Here is a 15,551-nt window from a genome sequence, read left to right as displayed (position 1 = left end):
CCTCCTTCCTTTCTTCCTAAGCTATAGCCGCTTCCTTGCTTGATTCCTCGCTCTCGCCGTCTCGCATCCTACCGCTGGGGTCGCCATGGTCTTCTTCAATGACCTCTCCAGCGGTCCCTCCTCCGACGACGACTCCTTCACCACTCGGGTATGCCTCTCTTCTCTCTCTCGGTCTATGACTTGGAATGAAGGATTTTAACCCGGTGGTCGATTTGAGTCATTTCTCCCTCTTGTAGCTCCCTGATACGTCTGCGTCGTATCTACTTTTCCAAACACTTTTGCCCTTGTTTTGGACTCTAACTTGTATGATTTGAATGGAACTAACCCAGACTGACGTTGTTTTCAGCAGAATTGCCATGGTGTTGTTTTATGTTCAGAAAACAAATATTCTCGGAATGACCTGAAACTCCACGGAACATCTTAGAAAAAATAATAAAAAGATGTCATGGGCCCCCTGGATGACCTCCGACGCCAACTCCAACTCTATATATTTGCTTTTGGAGAGAAAAAATCAGAGAGAAGAAATCATCGCGTTTTACGATACGGAGCCGCCACCAAGCCCTAAAACCTCTCGGGAGGGCTGATCTGGAGTCCGTTCGGGCCTCCGGAGAGGAGGATTCATCACCGTCGTCATTATCAACCATCCTCCATCACCAATTTCATGATGCTCACCGCCATGCGTGAGTAATTCCATCATAGGCTTGCTGGACGGTGATGGGTTGGATGAGATTTATCATGTAATCGAGTTAGTTTTGTTAGGGTTTGATCCCTAGTATCCATTATGTTCTGAGATTGATGTTGCTATGACTTTTCTATGCTTAATGCTTGTCACTAGGGCCCGAGTGCCATGATTTCAGATCTGGACCTATTATGTTTTCATGAATATATGTGAGTTCTTGATCCTATCTTGCAAGTCTATAGTCACGTGCTATGTGTTATGATCCGGCAACCCCGAAGTGACAATAATCGCGACCACTCCCGGTGATGACCATAGTTTGAGGAGTTCATGTATTCACTATGTGCTAATGCTTTGTTACGGTTCTCCATTAAAAGGAGGCCTTAATATCCCTTAGTTTCCAATAGGACCCCGCTGCCACGGGAGGGTAGGACAAAAGATGTCATGCAAGTTCTTTTCCATAAGCACGTATGACTATATACGAAATACATGCCTGCATTACATTGATGAATTGGAGCTAGTTCTATGTCACCCTATGTTATGACTGTTACATGATGAACCGCATCCGGCATAATTATTCATCACTGATCCGGTGCCTACGAGTTTTCCATATACTGGTTCTCGCTTATTTACTTTCCCGCTGCTACTGTTACAATCACTACAAAATACCAAAAACATTAGTTTTGCTGTCTTTACTTTTGTTGCTGCTACCACCACTATCATATTACTTTGCTACTAAACACTTTGCTGCAGATACTAAGTTTCTAGGTGTGGTTGAATTGACAACTCAGCTGCTAATACTTGAGAATATTCTTTGGCTCCCCTTGTGTCGAATCAATAAATTTGGGTTGAATACTCTACCCTCGAAAGCTGTTGCGATCCCCTATACTTGTGGGTTATCAAGACCAATTTATGGCGCCATTGCCGGGGAGCATAGCTCTATTCTTTGAGTCACTTGGGATTTATATCTGCTGGACACTATGAAGAACTTGAGATATCCAAAAACCAAGATCTATCCCTCAACTACGAGGGGAAGTAAGGAACTGCCATCTAGCTCTGCACTTGATTCACCTTCTGTTATGAGTAAGTTTGCGACACCTGCACCTGCTTCTGCTATTCATTCTGATATGTTGCATGTTATTGATGATGCCACTTCTGCTATGCATGATACTTATGATGAAACTGCTTCTATGCCTGATACTACTGTGCCACTTAGTGAATTTCTTGATGAACAAATTGCTAGGGCTAGAGAAAAAGAAATTATTGAATCTGAATACGATGATGATAGTGATGATGAAAATATGTCCGTTATTCCTGAGGGTTATCTTTTTGATATGGAATCTTCTGCCGCTATTCTAGCTTGCAAAGATAGATATGAGCTTAAGAGGTTATTAATTAAATGGAACAAAGAATCACTTAGAGATAAAATGAAACCCGACCCTGCTTTTGCTACTTCACCTATATGTGTTCCTGATAAGGATTATGAATTCTCTGTTGATCCTGATATAATTACTTGAATCTGATCCGTTCTACGGCAATGAATCTGAAACTATTGTGGCACATCTTACTAAGTTAAATGATATAGCTGCCCTGTTCACTAATGATGAGAGATCGCGTTACTTCTATATACTCAAAATATTTCCGTTCTCATTAAAGGGTGATGCTAAGATATGGTTTAATTCTCTTGATCATGGTTGTGTGCCTAGTCCCCAGGATATGATTTATTACTTCTCTGCTAAATATTTCCCTGCTCATAAGAAACAAGCTGCTTTGAGGGAAATATACAACTTCATGCAAATTAAAGAAGAGAGTCTCCCACAAGCTTGCGGGAGGCTTCTCAAGTTACTTAATGCTTTGACTGATCAACCTCTTAAGAAACCTGAAATACTTGATATCTTTTATAATGGACTAACCGATGCTTCCAGAGATTACCTAGATAGTTGTGATGGTTCTCTTTTCAGGGAAAGAACATCGGGTAAAGCTGAAATTCTATTGAATAATATGTTGACAAATGAAAATAATTGGGCACCTCCTGAGCCAACTCCTGCTCCAATTACTGAGCCTATTCTTAAACCAACTCCGAAGAAGAGATGTATTCTATTCCTCAGTCCCGAAGATATGCAACAGGCAAAGAAATCTATGAAAGAAAAAGGTATTAAAGCTGAAGATGTTAAGAATTTACCTCCTATTGAAGAAATACATGGTCTCAATTCACCGCCTGTTGAATAAACATATGATCTTAATTCTTTATTTACCGAAGAACCTCCTGATCCCGATACCCCGACACAGGTAGTAAAGGTAAATTCTCTTTATAGATATGATAAAGCTGAAGTCCCTCCTACTAAAATTGCTAGTCAGTGCTTGGATGAGTTTGATAACTTTATGTTTAAGCAAGACGACTTCAATGCTTATTTTGGTAGACAATTAAAAGAAAATGTGTATATGATTAGACGCTTGGGTGATAATATGGCTGATATTAAAGGTGAACTTAAACTTGTTAGCAAACATGCTTCTATGGTTACCACTCAAGTAGAACAAGTACTTAAGGCTCAAAAAGAAGTGCTTGATGAAATGAATAGTAAGAAAAATGATTATGCTCTTAGAGTGGCTACTAGAACTGGTAGAATGACTCAGGAACCTTTGTATCCTGAAGGCCACCCTAAGAGAATCGAGCTAGATTCTCAAAGAAATAATATTGATGTTCCTAGTTCTTCTAAAAAGAAGAAGAAGAGAAATGATAGAAATGTGCAAACTTGTAGTGAACTCATTGCTGAACCACCTGATAATCCAAATGATATCTCTATGTCTGATGCTGAAACACAATCTCGTAATGAACATGAACCTAGTAAAAATGTTAATGATGATGTTCATGATGATGCTCAACCTAGTAATGATAATGATGTAGAAACTGAACCTGCTGTTGATCTTGATAACCCACAATCAAAGAATCAACGTTATGATAAAAGAGACTTTGTTGCTAGGAAACATGGTAAAGAAAGGGAACCTTGGGTTCAGAAACCCATGCCTTTTCCTCCGAAACCATCCAAGAAAAAGGATGATGAGTATTTTGAGCGCTTTGCTGAACTGATTAGGCCTATCTTTTTGCGTATGAGATTAACTGATGTGCTCAAAACAAATCCTTATGCTAAATATATGAAGGATATCATTACTAATAAAAGAAAGATACCATAAGCTGAAATTTCCACCATGCTTGCTAATTATACTTTTAAGGGTGGAATACCAAAGAAACATGGAGATCCCAGAGTACCTACTATACCTTGCTTCATTAAAAGACATTATATTAAAACTGCTTTATGTGATCTTGGAGCCGGTGTTAGTGTTATGCCTCTCTCTTTATATCGTAGACTTGACTTGAATAAGCTGACACCTACTGAAATATCTTTGCAAATGGCTGATAAATCAACTGCTATACCTATCGATATTTGTGAGGATGTTCCTGTTGTGGTTGCAAACGTTACTATTTTAACGGACTTTGTTATACTTGATATTCCCGAGGATGATAGTATGTCTATTATTCTTGGAAGACCTTTTCCTAATACTGCAGGGGCTGTTATTGATTGCAACAAAGGCGATGTCACTTTTCATGTTAATGGTAATGAGCATACGGTACACTCTCCAAGGAAACAACCTCAAGTTCATAGTATCAACTCTATTGGAAAAATTCCAACGATTATATTTGGAGGTTTTGAATTTCCTCTTCCTACTGTCAAGAAGAAATATGATATTCTTATTATTGGGGATGTGCATATCCCCGTTGAGGTAACTTGCTATTCAAAATTTCCCCGGTTTCATGATTATCGGAATGAGTTTGTTAACTAGACTTGATCAACCTTATTAGTGGATTCTTTTTGATGAGCATGAGATGGATGAAACTAGAAGCACAAACTTTTGTACCCCACTTTTCCTTTTTGTTATTTATATTAAATAAAGTAAAAATAGTATTTTCTGTCTGTTTCCTGACTTATCCGTGCAATATAAAAATATCCTGAAAATAAAAGTCCTCAGAATTACATGCCAATTTAATATGCTTTTTCGGGAATATTTGAGGATTTACTGTGCAAAAATTACCGCGGGAGGAGCTGCCACCAGGCCACGAGGGCGGTGGGCGCCCCCCCCCCTCTAGGGCGCGCCCCCTACCTCGTGGGCCCACGGTGGCCCTCCTCCACTTATCCCAGCACCCATCTTCTTCCTCTGTCTCACACAAACCCGAAAAACCAACTCAAGCACGAGTTCCAGCCACTTTTGTTGTGATTTTCGATCTCCTTGCTCAAAGCACCTCTCGCAAAACTGCTTGGGGAGATTGTTCCTTGGTATGTGACTCCTCCATTGGTCCAATTAGTTTTTGTTCTAGTGCTTTATTCTTTACAAATTTGTGCTGCATAGGTGACCATGTTCTTGAGCTTGCATGTCAAATTTATATGGTTCCAAGTAGTTCTAATGCTTGATATAGGCTCTAGGCACTTGTAGGGATAGTTTCTATCAATATTATTGAAGTTGGTTCACTTTTGTTTGAAGTTACTAAAAATTTAAGATTGTTTCAGAAAAATAATGAGGAGATTTTTGAGGGGCTCGTCGAGCCAAAGCTCGAAGGAAAAGGCACCGAAGCCTAAGTATAATTTGCCGTGCACCGTGGAGATTCGGGCGTGTGAATGGCCTTCTGAAGATTTCTTGAGAGCAGCCGGTATCTATGAATATTTTCATGAATTGGCTCACAATGCAGGCCTCACCGCTTTCCTCCACGACCAATGCGATCAGTATCTCTTACTCACAAATACTTTTGTGCAAAACTTTCATTTTCATTCTAGGAACTCACCACCTACGGTGGAGTTTCATTTATATGATGAGCATAAGGAGTTGTCACTTTATGATTTCTGTCGGATTTGTTTAATCCCTTTTGAGGGCAAGACAGAAGAACCACATCATGATGATGTGGCTGGGTTTATTGATACTATCACTGTAGGAGAAACTAGAAAGGTTTCCGATGCATGAATCACTAGCATACATTTTCCTGTTTTACGTTTATTTGCTAGTCGTGGTTTAATTGGACGCGGAAACAGTGGAAACCTTAGTATCCCTGATATAATTATTCTGCACCACGGTTTATACAGTGATAACACTTTTAGTATGGGCGGTATTATTGCTAGACGGTTAAGTATGAACCGCACTAAGGGTCCCATCTTTGGAGGCGTCTATGCCACACGCCTAGCTGCACATTTTAACATACCTATTAGGCATGCTGAGAAGGAAGAAAAGGTGTTGCCCCGTGTTTATATAGATCATAAAAGTATGGTGGCACATGATTTTATTGTTAAGAATAGGGCAGGAGAGCTTAAATATCAATTGTTCTTTAACAAACATCATCCTGAGACTATTATCCTACCTGCTCCTTCTTTGTTTAATTTTGTAGGACCCTACCTCGTTACGTGGGCTGCCGTCCAAGCTTACAAGAATCATGCACCAGCCCCGGAACAGGAACCACAAGATGAGCCTCCACGACAATCTGTTTATTCTTGGGATCCAGAGATGACTGTCAGCCAGTGGCAGTCAAAGTCTTCTTCTTCATCACAGTATGATCCCAATTATTCCTCCTCATCACAGTACGACCCCAACAACTATTATTATGGATATCCGCCAGGCCAGCCGTGGCCATAGACCAACTTAGGCCAAAAGCCTAAGCTTGGGGGAGTACGTATTTCTCATCGACATTACATTTATGCTCACACACACTCATTGCTAGATGTCGGTGCTCATACTTTTTCATTGTAATATCCATGCTAGTTTATTTTCCTCTTCCCGCTTTCTTCTTGTGTGTTTGTTAAACCTTAAGAAAAACCAAAAAAATTAGTAGTAGTTTATTTTTCTGCTGTAGTAGTAATAATTAAAAAGAAAACCCAAAAATATTTCCCATTCTTCTTTTGCTTGTTGGGAGCTTTCCCGTGTAAATAGTTTTATTTCTTTTCTTTTCTTTGGGGGTTAGTAGGAGAAGACCATAATTAAATTGTTGAAGTGGCTCTTATATGCATTATTGTTGATTTAACCAAGAGCCCATATTGCCTTGTCTTCTCTTGTTTATTGAATGCTCGCAGATTCCAGCTTAGTCCAATGCACGTACACAATTATTATTATTCACACCGTTCGGTCGTGCAAGTGAAAGGCAATTATGATGATATATGATGGACTGACTGAGATGAGAAAAGCTGGTATGAACTCGACCTCTTTTGTTTTTGTAAATATGATGAGTCCCTCGTTCTTGATTCAGCTTATTATGAATAAACATGTTTGCAATGACAATTAGAGATCATAGTTGCTTGTGCCATGCTTTATTAGCTATGAGTTAAAATGGTTTACCTTGTGTGCCAACATGCTATTGAGATGATTATGATGTGGTATGACGGGGTGGTATCCTCCTTTGAATGATTTAAGTGACTTGACTTGGCACATGTTCACGCATGTAGTTGAAACAAAATCAACATAGCCTTCACGATATTTATGTTCATGGTGGATTATATCCTACTCATGCTTGCATCCAATGTTTGTTAATTTTAATGCATGTACATGGCTGTTGTCGCTCTCTAGTTGGTCGCTTCCTAGTCTTTTGCTAGCCTTCACTTGTACTAAGTGGGAATACTGCTTGTGTATCCAATCCCTTAAACCCCAAAGTTATTCCAGATGAGTCCACCATACCTTCCTATATGCGGTATCTACCTGCCGTTTGAAGTAAATTTGTATGTGCCAAACTCTAAACCTTGAAATAAACATTTTGTTTTGTATGCTCGAATAGCTCATGTATCAACCAAGGCTGTCCGTATCTTCCGTGTTAGGCGGGCTATTCTCAAGAGGAGTGGACTCCGCTCCTCACTCACGAGAAAATGGCTGGTCACCGGGATGCCCAGTCCCATGCTTTGTGCAAACTAAATCAAAATTAAATGTTGGAGGCACTCGTTGTTTCGAGCAAGCCATGGATTGATGCTTGTTGGTGGAGGGGGGGTATAAACTTTACCATTCTGTTTGGGAACCGCCTATAATGTGTTTAGCATGGAAGATATCGCCATCTCTTAGTTGTTACGTTGACAATGAAAGTATACCACTCAAAATACAATTTATCTCTATTTCAAAACCGAGCTCTGGCACCTCTACAAATCCCTGCTTCCCTCTGCGAAGGGCCTATCCATTTACTTTTATGTTGAGTCATCACCCTCTTATTAATAAGCACTAGCTGGAGAGCACAACCGTCATTTGCATTCATCACTGTTAAGTTATATTGGGTATGACTATGATTGGATCTCTTTTACCATGAATTACAATGTCTAGTCAGTCCTTGATCTTTAAAGGTGCTCTGCATTTATGTTTTGCGGTCTCAGAAAGGGCTAGCGAGATACCGTCTTGTTATATCATATTATGATTGTTTTGAGAAAGTGTTGTCATCCGAGATTTATTATTATGACTTGTTAGTTGATTATGCTATTGATATGAGTAATTGTGAGACCTGAGAATTATTACAAATGTGGTTAGTTATGATCTATGCTAAAAACTTGAATACTGGCTTGACATAGTTACAACAACAAGAGCAAACAGAGTTTTTAAAAGTTTTTCTTTCTTTCTTTCAGTTTGTTAACTGAATTGCTTGAGGACAAGCAAGGGTTTAAGCTTGGGGGAGTTGATACGTCTCCGTCGTATCTACTTTTCCAAACACTTTTGCCCTTGTTTTGGACACTAACTTGTATGATTTGAATGGAACTAACCCGGACTGACGCTATTTTCAACAGAATTGCCATGGTGTTGTTTTATGTGCAGAAAATAAATATTCTCGGAATGACCTGAAACTCCACGGAACATCTTAGCAAAAATAATAAAAAATCCTCGCCAAAGATGAAGACCAGGGGGCCCACACCCTTCTCACGAGGGTGGGGGGCGCCCCCCCTAGGGCGCGCCCCCTACCTCGTGGGCCCCCTGGATGACCTCCGACGCCAACTCCAACTCTATATATTTGCTTTCAGAGAGAAAAAATCAGAGAGAAGAAATCATTGCGTTTTACGATACGGAGCCGCTGCCAAGCCCTAAAACCTCTCGGGAGGGCTGATCTGGAGTCCGTTCGGGCCTCCGGAGAGGAGGATTCGTCGTCGTCGTCATTATCAACCATCCTCCATCACCAATTTCATGATGCTCACCGCCGTGCGTGAGTAATTCCATCATAGGCTTGCTGGACGGTGATGGGTTGGATGAGATTTATCATGTAATCGAGTTAGTTTTGTTAGGGTTTGATCCCTAGTATCCATTATGTTCTGAGATTGATGTTGCTATGACTTTGCTATGCTTAATGCTTGTCACTAGGGCCCGAGTGCCATGATTTCAGATCTGGACCTATTATGTTTTCATGAATATATGTGAGTTCTTGATCCTATCTTGCAAGTCTATAGTCACCTGCTATGTGTTATGGTCCGGCAACCCCGAAGTGACAATAATCGAGACCACTCCCAGTGATGACCATAGTTTGAGGAGTTCATGTATTCACTATGTGCTAATGCTTTGTTACGGTTCTCCATTAAAAGGAAGCCTTAATATCCCTTAGTTTCCAATAGGACCCCGCTGCCACGGGAGGGTAGGACAAAAGATGTCATGCAAGTTCTTTTCCATAAGCACGTATGACTATATACGGAATACATGCCTACATTACATTGATGAATTGGAGCTAGTTCTGTGTCACCCTATGTTATGACTGTTACATGATGAACCGCATCTGGCATAATTATTCATCACTGATCCGGTGCCTACGATTTTTCCATATACTGGTTCTCGCTTATTTACTTTCCCGCTGCTACTGTTACAATCACTACAAAATACCAAAAACATTACTTTTGCTGTCTTTACTTTTGTTGGTACTACCACCATTATCATATTACTTTACTACTAAACACTTTGCTGCAGATACTAAGTTTCCAGGTGTGGTTGAATTGACAACTCATCTGCTAATACTTGAGAATATTCTTTGGCTCCCCTTGTGTCGAATCAATAAATTTGGGTTGAATACTCTACCCTCGAAAGCTGTTGCGATCCCCAATACTTGTGGGTTGTCACTCCCTAGGACCATCAGTTGCAACGAATGGAGTGGGGTGGCTGAAGATATGTCTGCTCGTTGTCACCATCAATCTCCATGTGTGAATCTAGTTGCATTTGAATCTGTGGACAGTGGGAGGAAGTTTCTGGCATGTACACAGAAGGTTAGTGTCGTGTCAAAACCGGAGGATCTCGGGTAGGGGGTCCCGAACTGTGCGTCTAAGGCGGATGGTAACAGGAGGCAGGGGACACAATGTTTACCCAGGTTCGGGCCCTCTTGATGGAGGTAATACCTTATGCCCTGCTTGATTGTTCTTGATAATATGAGTATTACAAGAGTTGATCTACCACGAGATCGAAGAGGCTAAACCCTAGAAGCTAGCCTATGGTATGATTGTATGTTGTCCTGCGAACTAAAACCCTCCGGTTTATATAGACACCGGAGGGGGCTAGGGTTACACAAGGTCGGTTACAAAGGCGGATATATACATATCCGTATTGCCTTGCTTGCCTTCCACGCCAAGTAGAGTCCCATCCGGACACGGGACAAAGTCTTCAATCCTGTACCTTCATAGTCCAACAGTCCGGCCAAAGGATATAGTCCGGCTGTCCGGAGACCCCCTAATCCAGGACTCCCTCACTAGCCCCTGAACCAGGAATCAATGACGATGAGTCCAGCGCGCAGTGTCATCTTCGGCATTGCAAGGAGGGTTCCTCCTCCGAATACAATTTTGAATACAAGGATAGTGTCCGACCCTGCAAAATAAGTTACACATACCACCGTAGAGAGAATAATATTTCCACGAATCTAATCTGTTGACACGTTTTGACAGCATGACATCATGCCATGGCCCGATTTTTATTCGAACCACTTTTCTTAACCAGCTCCGTACATATCGCGAGGCGGTTTTCTTGACACGACTTGTCAAAGCAGAGATCGTGTTCCCCTTATCACGGGATTCTCATCAATATGGACATGGGTAACCCAACCGCGCCATCAATTACGGCGCCTGGGGAATAAGCGGTTTTGCTAGGCAAGTGGGGAGGCACATCGCCTCTTCCGCCCTTATAAAAGGGACAAAGATTTACTTTTTTCACCCACGCCTTCTTCCTCCTCGCTTACCCATTCCCGGACACACGAGCTCTAGCGCCCAAGCTCGCATTCTCCTTCTCGAACCACTCCAAGCATGTCTGGAGCAGGAGGCAAGTGGTTGGTCTCCTCCGTCACGGAGGAGAACATCAAAGATTTACGGGAAGTCGGATACCTGGCTGCGGATATCGCGCACCGGCTGCCGAATGCAGGGCAGATCGTCCCAATGCCCGAACCCCATGAGAGGGTAGTTTTTCTTACCCATTTCGTTCGTGGACTGGGATTCCCTCTCCACCCGTTTTTCCGCGGGATCATGTTCTACTACGGGCTGGATTTTCATGATCTGGCCCCCAATTTCATCCTCAACATCTCGGCGTTTATCGTCATGTGCGAGGCCTTCCTCCGCATCAGGCCCCACTTCGGCCTATGGCTAAAAACCTTTAATGTCAAACCGAAGGTGGTGGGAAGCCAGCAAGCAGAGTGCGGAGGCGCCATGGTGGGCAATATGCCTAATGTCACCTGGCTCGAGGGCACCTATGTGGATACCATAAAGGGGTGGTAATCGGGGTGGTTCTACATCACCGAGCCGCGTGACTCGAACTGGGTGGCGGCCCCCAAATTTTGATCCGGAATCCCCACGCGGCTCACCTCCTGGAAAAAGAAGGGCTTGTCCTAGGGTTCCTCGGTAGAGCTGACCGGACTCCAGACCTGCATCCAGAACATGACGAGCAGAAAAATCAAGCTTGTCAATGTGGTCCAGGTTATGCTCTTCCGCCGGATCCTTCCGTGCTAAAGACGGACATTCAATTTGTGGGAGTTCGACTCGGCCAAGGACCAGATGCTGCGAGAGCTCTATGACACGACGCACGAGGACGTCTGGAGGGTGCTGTTCAAGAGCGCCGAGATGCCTCCCTCCCTCACCGAGGACCGCGGACTCAGCGCAAAGCACCGCGCCAATCCGGTAGGTCTTTATATCTCCCAGGGTATTTATTTGCCCCGGTTTAGTTGTGTGCAGGATCTAAACTTCCATGTCATTAACAGGACTGGATAGAGACGGCGGAGTAGCTTGATAGCCCAACCCCGCTGCCCAAAGATCCTGCAGACGCTCTTCTGACGAAGATGCTAACTCTGGCACCCTACGAGGTGCCGGAAAAGAAGACCAGGAAGAAGACCGCGGGGACTCGAAAGGGTCTCTGGCGCAAGGTTGTATCGGAGTCATCGGACGATGACTCCGACGCACACTCCTCCCATGGAAACGAGGAGGAGGAGAAAAGTTCTCCCCTCCAGCCGGGGGAGACAAGAAAAGGAAGGCCGACCCATCCGGGGAGGCCGAAGGGTCCAAGAAGGGAAGGGCCCTCCCTCCAGACTGCGCCACGACGGCCACCGACTGCGGCGATGAGTGGCTACCCAGGTGTAACACCCTCGATGCGGCTATTTCTCCTACGTGTCAAAGCACGACTTAGAGGCATAACCGCATTGAAAGCAATGTCGCAAGTAAGGTAATCTTCACAACAACCCATGTAAATAAATAAAGGGGGAAATACATAGTTGGCTTACACTCGCCACGTCACACAAATACATGATTAACATTACAATCATCCAATACACTCATGGTCCGACTACGGTACCAAAATAAAGATCAACCCCCACATGCGACAAAGTTCCCGATCGCCCCAACTGGGCACCACTACTGATCATCTGGGAAAGACACGTAGTAACGGCGAGAGTCTTCATCGAACTCCCACTTGAGCTCGGTCATGTCATCTGGAACGGTATCATCGGTCCCTACATCTGGTTTGGAAGTAATCTACGAGTCACGGGGACTCAGCAATCTCGCACCCTCGTGATCAAGACTATTTAAACTTATAGGTAAGGCAAGGTATGATGTGGAGTTGCAGCAAGCGACTAGCATATATGGTGGCTAACCTATTCGCAAAAGAGAGCGAGAAGAGAAGGCAAAAGCACGGTCGAACAACTATGACCAAGAAGTGATCCTAGAACAACCTACGTCAAACATTACTCCAACACCGTGTTCACTTCCCGGACTCCGCCGAGAAGAGACCATCACGGTTACACACGCGGTTGGTGCATTTTAGTTAAGTTAAGTATCATGTTATGTACAACCGGACATTAACAAATTCCCATCTACCCATAACCGCGGGCACGGCTTTCGAAAGTTCAAATCCCTGCAGGGGAGTCCCAACTTAGCCCATCACAAGCTCTCACGGTCAACGAAGGATATTCCTTCTCCCAAGACAATTCGATCAGGCTTGGCATCCCGGTTACAAGACATCCTCGACAATGGTAAAACAAATCCGGCAACACCGCCCGAATGTGCCGACAAATCCCGATAGGAGCTGCACATATCTCGTTCTCAGGGAAAACTCAGATGAACACTACGTACAACTAAAACCAACCCTCAAGTTTCCCCGAGGTGGCGCTGCAAGTGGCTCTGTTTTGGACCAACACTCAGAGGAGCACTGGCCCGGGGGGTTTAAATAAAGATGACCCTTGGGCTCCGAAAACCCAAGGGAAAAAGAGGCTAGGTGGAAAATGGTAAAACCAAGGTTGGGCATTGCTGGAGGAGTTTTATTCAAGGCGAACTGTCAAGGGGTTCCCATTATAACCCAACCGTGTAAGGAACGCAAAATCCGTGAACATAACACCGATATAACGGAAACTAGGGCGGCAAGAGTGGAACAAAACACTAGGAAAAAGGCCGAGCCTTCCACCCTTTACCAAGTATATAGATGCATTAAGATAAACAAGATAATATGGTGATATCCCAACAATAAACAATGTTCCAACAAGGAACGATCTCCAATCTTCACCTGTAACTAGCAACGCTATAAGAGGGGCTGAGCAAGGCGGTAACATAGCCAAACAACGGTTTGCTAGGACATGGTGGGTTAGAGTTTTGACATGGCAATTTGGGAGGCATGATAAGGAAGTGGTGGGTATCGTAGCATAGGCATAGCAAAAGAGCGAGCATCTAGCAAGCAAAGATAGAAGTGATTTCGAGGGTATGGTCATCTTGCCTGCAAAGTTGTCAGAATTGACTTTATCCTCGTAAGCGAACTCAACAGGCTCCTCGTTCACGAACTCGTCTCCCGGCTCTACCCAAAGCAAGAAAACAAGCAAAAGGAACACAATCAACCACGTGCAATGCTCAAGCAACATGATGCAAACATGGTATGCTATGCGGGATGCGATATGTGATGCATAGGCATGATTTAACAAGGAATAATTGAACCTGGACTCAACTTGGAAATCCAAGAGTTCCACTAGAAAGGTTAGGTGATTTCGGTTGAAAACGATATAAAGATCACCGGAATCGGATGCACGGTTTGGGAATGGCAAGCAAAACAAATATAGCACCGGTGTGCGATAATCAGCAAGTAGCCATCTAAATGCATCTAGATAAATATGCTACAGCACTCAAACATGATAACAAAATACATGGCAGGGATCCACTCATGATGCTTAACAAAAGATGAACACTGAGCTACGGCTAATTCATCCATTAACAGGTTCAAACAAGCATGGCAAAAGAGCAAATGATAACAGGTTTCAGACTTAGTGAAATTAACAAGTCTGGAATTTATCGTCAGGAAGCACACTTTAGAGCATGAAAACTACATGCTACAGGAACTTAACATGGCAAGGCAAGGCATGGAATGAATATACTCAAAGCACTTAACAAAAGTCCCTTAGTGACCTTGAGCCAAAAGGGATCAAAAAATACAATTGCAAGCAGGTGAACATGGCAAAAACATAAACAGATTCAGACTTGGTGAAAAACTGGAGCATGCAAAACAGATTAGCAAGTAGGCATGTCTACGAGCTCGATGCACTCACTACAGAGCATTGCATGACAAACTAATCATACACCCATGAAGAAGAAATGGCATAGGAGCTATACATGGCAAGAAGAACAACAAAGCATGCACGGATCAATAGCAACATCCTCGGCAAAATCGCTAAACATGTCAACAATCTGCCAGGATCAATTTATAGCAAAAGTAGAGCTCGATTGACACAAGCTAGGGTGCTCCATAATTGCAAAAAAAAGACATGGATGGATAGAACACCACAATATTAACAAAACATCCTTATTGATCATCCTCAAAAGAGGCACGAATCACTAGGAAACAACATGAACATATGGCATAACAACAAAAACAGAACAAGGACTTAGTGAAATTCTAAGTCCCTGAAATCAGCATTACCGATTACGCTACTTTGCAAGCTTGTGCTAGTCATCACAAATATCACAAAAATACATGGCAAGCACCTCTGTAAAGATGGTATGGCATTTAACAAAACACATGTAAAGCTCAGGATCATAGCATGCACACATCAATCATGGCAAAAATGACAAAAAGCTATTTGCTAAAACAGATCTGACAAATTCATCACATAGCCCTCTTCCAATAGCATTTCGAGCATCAAGATGAGCTCAAATGAAAATGGTGCAATGAGATGAAATGATGTACTCGTCGAGACGAACATTTTGATATGCTACACGCACGAATCGGAGTTACAGATGCAGAGTTATGGCATGTCAAAGTTGCATAAAAATACTGAGAGTAGAGGGAAAAGTCAACCGATCCAGATCTAGGGTTCCTCGCGGGCACGCAATCCAAGGCCGGATCTCGAGCTCGCCGGAGTTTGGCGTGGCGGGGCCAGAGTCGGGGTCGGGGTGGTCGG

Source organism: Triticum urartu, chromosome 4A (assembly GCF_056163025.1).
Source record: "Triticum urartu cultivar PI428250 chromosome 4A, HENAU_Tu73, whole genome shotgun sequence".
Taxonomy (NCBI): Eukaryota; Viridiplantae; Streptophyta; class Magnoliopsida; order Poales; family Poaceae; genus Triticum; species Triticum urartu.
The sequence above is the reverse complement of the archived record's forward strand: the minus strand, read 5'-3'. Positions refer to the sequence as shown.